The following is a 6,041-nucleotide window of genomic DNA, read 5'->3' on the forward strand; positions in this document are numbered from 1 at the left end:
ACTGTGATGCATATTTGGCATGACACGAGATTGGTCATTGAGGCTCGAGTTGAGGTTGATGGTGATTGTAGTCACAGTTGTATTGTAGTTTAGGTTGTTGTTGACCTAGAGTTGGTTTTGAGGTAGGTGGAGAGACACCTTTTGTTTAGGCCATCGTGGGGTGAGCCATTAGTCACAACCGTAGTACTGGATTTGTTGATTTTAGGCCATGGTTAGGTTTTAGACCTTTTGGGATCCTTGGTTATTTTGAAAGGTTCCTCTGAGATTGCAATTTTCGTGGGCGGGTACGTTGTGGGCGGGTGCATGGCACTGTCATGCTACCGTACTGGTAAGCTACGAGTGCAGTTCGGATGGAATCAGCATTGGGTTTTGTTCCCACAGGTTTAGTCCTTTTGATCGATAATGATGATAGTTGTTTTGGGGATCAGTCGTAGTGATCGATTTGGTTGTCTGATTGTATGGCTAAAGTTGCCATTTCCTTTGAGTTCTCCTTGCGCGATGACGCTTTTGGGGTCAAGTCGATTGATAGATGCTTCGGGTAGAGAGAGTATTGCATTTTTAGTGTCACTTGTAGTGTCACCCTTAGATTCAGAAATGGATTGTAAGAGTCTTACCATTGTGGTAAGGGCTCACGTTTGTTTTGAGACAGGTTGTTGTTGCATTGGTTTTTGGAGTCAGTGTATGGCTAGGACTGGTCCTTCCTTTTTACCTAGGCACTCTAGGACTCGATGTCCATAGGGTTCATTGTTGCATCACTTTTGTTTTCTATATTTTCATTTACTACCATGTTAGTAGTATGATTTATGATATTGTGATGCTTGAGTAGGTGGAGGTCTATCCACATTTGCCTTTTTGTTGTGTGGCAATAGCATGCCTTTCTTATATGTTTCGAGATGCCATGTTGTTACTGCACTTTAATGACATGCTTTTGTGTTTATGTGGAGACGTGCAGCATGTGCTTTTGATTTTCATCTATGTAAGTAGATTTTCTTTCTGGTAGTTGCATTCCTTGTCATATGCATGACTTTCAGGTTTGGTTTTCCTATTCGTTTCCCTTGGTTGCATGTAGTCTGTATACGGGTTTCCACAATGGTTTTGTGCTGGTTCGTGTTAGGGACTTCACAAGGAATGAGTCTCTTCCCTCCGTTGCGTTGTGCACTGTTTTGGGGTTGGTTGGTCCATGAGAATCATCGTTGTTATCTTGAGTCCTTAGTAAAGATTTGATAGATTTTGGTCGACTTACTTCCATATAGGGGGTGAAGTCATTGACTTTGTTGTCTTTAATTTCAGAGATGGAGTCGTGGTGTTGTCCTTTTTAGGACTGGTGGTCCCCTTTCTTTCGTGTTTTCCCTTGGGGAGTTCCTGCCGTGGTTGTTGACGGTTGTGGTGCTCAAGTGAGTTGATTGGTGTGAGATCATTTTACGGAGACTTATGTCCATATCTTTGAGGATTATTTGATTCGTGAGGTGAGCTCGATGCTCTTTTGAGAATGTCTTTTGGAGACTTGTTCCAATTTTGGAGGCCTGGATGTGGTTGACTCTTAGGAGGAGTTTTGGAGGATCGTTGTTGGATATGGCTTGCTTGTGGAGTTTTCTTATCCTAGTTATGACTAGGCATGGCCTTGAGGAATTGTAGTTCCAGTGGTTGTTTATAGATGGATCAAAATTGAGGAATTTTGATTTAGCTTGGTGTTATCAAGTACGATTTTGAGAGACTCGTTCTATGACCTTGGTTGTCAAGATTTTAATGTGTGTGCCACTTCGCGGACTTATATTTCAAGGATCTAGTTATCTGTGATAGGGATTTTGATCCGATGTTTGATTACGGTGAGTAGTCTTATAGTTGATCTATTTTAGGATGATATCTGGGATTTTGGAGATGTTGTTTTGCTTGTCAGACTTTGGATTCGTAATTGATGTTGTTGATAGTAGTGTTTTGAGATGTTAAAATTGTTGGTCTTTTTGTATTGAGGATTTAAGGCCTTAAGCGTAGCGGTACCTATGGCATTGTTGTTAGAGTTTTGGGATTGGCAGGATGGTTCGGCCGGACATCTTTGGACCATATCTCAACTCTCACAAAATGTTGGTTTCCGTAGTGCTTTTGGTAATGATCATTTTTGACATTGAAGTCATTTGTATCGAGAGGTTTCATGGGTAGACCTAATGGGGGCAGGTTATGAATTGGTGCCTTATACTGTCATGCTACCGTACAAGTTGTGTGCTGTGGGCGGGTGCTAGTTGCCGTCGATGCTACCTTACTGACTAGTAAGTGTGGGCGGACACTAGGATTTGGCATTGCTACCACACATTTGAGTACGTCGTGGGCGGGTTCTGGTCGCTATTCGTACTGCCATGTCGTCTTTATTTAGTACTTTGATTTGATTCATGGATATCTTAGAGTTCTGTTGGTGGTTGTTTTTGGTTCCTTATGATGGTTCGTCAGGAGGGGTGCTTTCGATTGTTGTCTTCCGTTCCCTCGTCTGGCCTTAAGTTCTGTGTGTGAGTTTCAACTTGTGGTGTGGCCATGTGATCGCTTTTCTTTTGAGGGGTTGTCCTGTCGTAAGCACGTGGGTGCGAATGACATGGGGTTGTACGTTATCTTCAGTTTTGGGATTGCTTTCATAGCATGTTGTGAGGGATACTCAGAGATGTACTCCGTAGTTATCCTGGTTTCACCTTTTTGTTTTGTTAGGGCTAGATTTCGGGGACGAAAACCCTTTAAGGTGGGAAGGTTGTAATGACCCGGTCATTTTTCTTCCTTTTCTTTTTCTCAGATTTTAACGGATATATTTTTTTTTTCCGTTGTCTTTTCCTTTTTGGGTTAGGTTTTTCATCACTTGATGTCGTCTCGAGTGCTCTGGATTGATTTCCGAGACTATTTTCCTTGGATTGACAACTTCCTTTGGGGATTGTGTCATTTCCATATTTTATTTTTCCGAACACTATTCACACTTTGTCTTTTTCTCGTTTATCTTTTTTCCTTGCACAACCTCACTTTTTGTGCTCGGATTTGATTTCGATTTTGCATGCATTGATGATATTTGATTTCCATGATAGTGGTATTTTTACTTTTCTAGAAAAGCATGTTGATTGCTTACTTCTTTCATAAAGGGGCATTAATGCATACTTTAGTGTAATTATTCTTAACTTGTGGGGTTTTAGTGTATTTAAATAAAGTAATTATTTTTCATCTTGGAGACCATTTTGCAATTAAATTTGGAAGATATTTTCAAAAATGACCTTTTTGCAATCTTTGAAAAGTGTGACAAGTGTCCCACTCTCATTGGTCCCACTTGTTGATATTTGTGTGGAAACACTTTAATACATTGGACGATGACATTTGGAGAGTGAGGATTCACCCACTTGTTGGCCTAGGATTGGTGCACTTGTTGGCTTAGATGGTTGACAAGTGTAGGTGTGGGATTAAGCCTAAGAAGGAGCCATGGATTGGTGACAAGTGTAGGTTCACAATTTAGTCTTGCAAATATTTTTGGGCCACTTTGGGATTATGGTTTTAAAGGAGGGTTTTTGTGCAATTGACCACAGATGTGTGTGTTGACCATGGTGTAAGAGCACATAGTGAGTGGAGGATTTCTATTTCTTCCATTCACACTTAACCACATTATTTCATTTTCTTCCTTACAAGAAAACCCTAGTCTCCATGGATGGAGCTTGAAGCCTTAGGCATTGACCTTGATCTTTGAGGCCCTTCCACTTACTTTATACCATAAAGCTTGGAATACTTTTTGTTCCCCTCATCCTTCTCTTCAAAACCCTTGAAGGATCTAGCCTAACTCCTAGTTTTGCTTTGGTATCTAGAGATTCAATTCTCTAGTGAGGTATTGATCAATTATTTTGAAGTATTTTTATGTCATTATTGAGTGTTTTACATGCATGGAAGAGAAGGATTTGTATTTTGCCTTTAAACTGTTTTAACTTGAAATTAATCCTGTTAAATTAAATATAGAATATGAAAACATACTCAATTATCTTTCATTTAGTTTTGGTTTCATGTAATTTAGATTTAAAATGAATTGGTTATGAATTTTTGAAGTTATAAGCTAGTTGCTGGAAATTTGAATCTTTTCCGGAAATGAATTTTTATATAGAGCTGTGGTGCTTCAATTGGCTTGAAATTTTTACTGGAACTTTCCCCATGGGTTTACACTACTTGGAATTTTTTCACGATTTTAGAGTACTTCTAAATTTTTTTAAAAATCCGAAACTATCTGCTGTCCATGTTTTTATTGCAGCTGGAAAACATATTTTTAGATGATTTATTTCACTAATCTTTTGACATTGGATCATGGCTTAAATTTTTAGTTTTATACTCTCATATGTTTAATTGCAAAATAAATTAGGTTTGCCCAGTTTGGATGTCAAATGAATTTTTCATGAATTTTCAAAGTTGGAAGCTATAGGCTGAAAATGTGTTTTTTGGGCAGAATTTGTTTCAAAATTGTGGGTCAAAACTGTTTCAATTGGGAAAATATTTTGTTAAACTAAATTGATATTATCAAATTACAGTGTTTAAGCTTTCATTGGGCTTTGGATTCATTCAATTTGGGTTAGAATTGAATTTTTTATAAATTTTACAAGTTGAAGGTAGCAAGTAGAAAAATCTGTTTTGCGGACCGAAAATTTGGGGCGATTTCATTGCGGTAGTAATTGGGATTTTCATTCCAATTGAGGTAGGGAATGTTTTAGGATTATTTGTGTCTTGCATTATCATTTGCACATGCATTGGGTTTGGGAGGTTAGTCACTTGGGTAGAGCCATTTGTGTTGATACAATACTTGGGGTCCAGTAATTTTAGGTAGAGTTTGTTGGCAGTGTGCCATTGAGATAGTGGGACAAACACTCAAGTTTAACTTTATCCTTCTCAAGATGACCGACTTTGATGTTATTTTTGGTATGGATTGGTTATTGACATTCTGTTTTACCATTGATTGCTTCAGAGGGAGGTGACAATTTGTACTTTTGAGTGAGATTACTTTTGCTTCGTGAGAGATCAGAGTTATTCCTACACATCATCATTTTACAGTGTTGGCAATTAAGATTGTCATGGCTTCTTCTTGGTTAGTCTCTTGGCCGAGGAAGAGGAGGTTCCGGGAAAGAGTTATTCGGCAGTTATATGTGACTTTCTTGACATGTTTCTCGAGGACTTGGGGGAGTTACCTCCTAAGAGAGAGGTGGAGTTCGCTATTGATGTTATACCTGGTACCACATCCATCTCTATGGCATCGTATCATATGGCACCGATGAAATTGGAGGAATTGAAGAAGTAATTAGACGACTTGAAGGCCAAGGGATTCATTCATCCTAGTGCTTTATCGTGGGGAGTACTGGTCTTATTTGTGAAGAATAAGGATGGTTCATTACTATTGTGTATTTGATTATTGGAAGTTGAACCATGTCGCAATCAAGAAGAAGTATTCGTTGCCGAAGATTGATGACTTGTTTATTTAGTTGAATAAAGCCAGATATTTTTCCAAGATTGATTTGAGATCAAGGTATTATCAATTGCAATTCAAGGATGAGGATATTTCTAAGACAACTTTCTGTATATGGTAGGGCTACGATGAGTTCCTTGTGATGCCATCTGGTTTGACCAATACACCAGTGGCATTCATGGACTTAATGAATTGTGTATTCCATGCTTACCTTAATAGGTTTGTTGTGGTATTCGTGGATGACATTCTTGGGTACTCGTCTTCGAATGAGGAGCATGAGTCATACTTGTTGTAATACCCCGATATTTTAAAGGATTTATCAATTGAAATTAATTACTTTTATTTTATTTTTAAATGATTTATTTGATTTTATTTGAATTAATTGCGTTTATTTTAATTTTTAATTGATTTGTTTTATTGAGTGCTTAGATTAATTGTTTTATTGTATTTATATTTCGTGAATTATTGATATGATGATTGTTGTGTGTGTGCTTAATTATTGATTGAATTGTTGGTGTTTGATTTTATTGGTATGGTGTGACTTGGTTGTAATTTATTGTTTTGTTTATGTGGTTAGTGTAATTAGTTT

This window comes from Cornus florida, unplaced genomic scaffold, assembly GCF_030987335.1.
Source record: "Cornus florida cultivar Cherokee Brave unplaced genomic scaffold, ASM3098733v1 CherokeeBrave_3.0.0_Hap2_Chr06, whole genome shotgun sequence".
NCBI classification, from domain to species: domain Eukaryota; kingdom Viridiplantae; phylum Streptophyta; class Magnoliopsida; order Cornales; family Cornaceae; genus Cornus; species Cornus florida.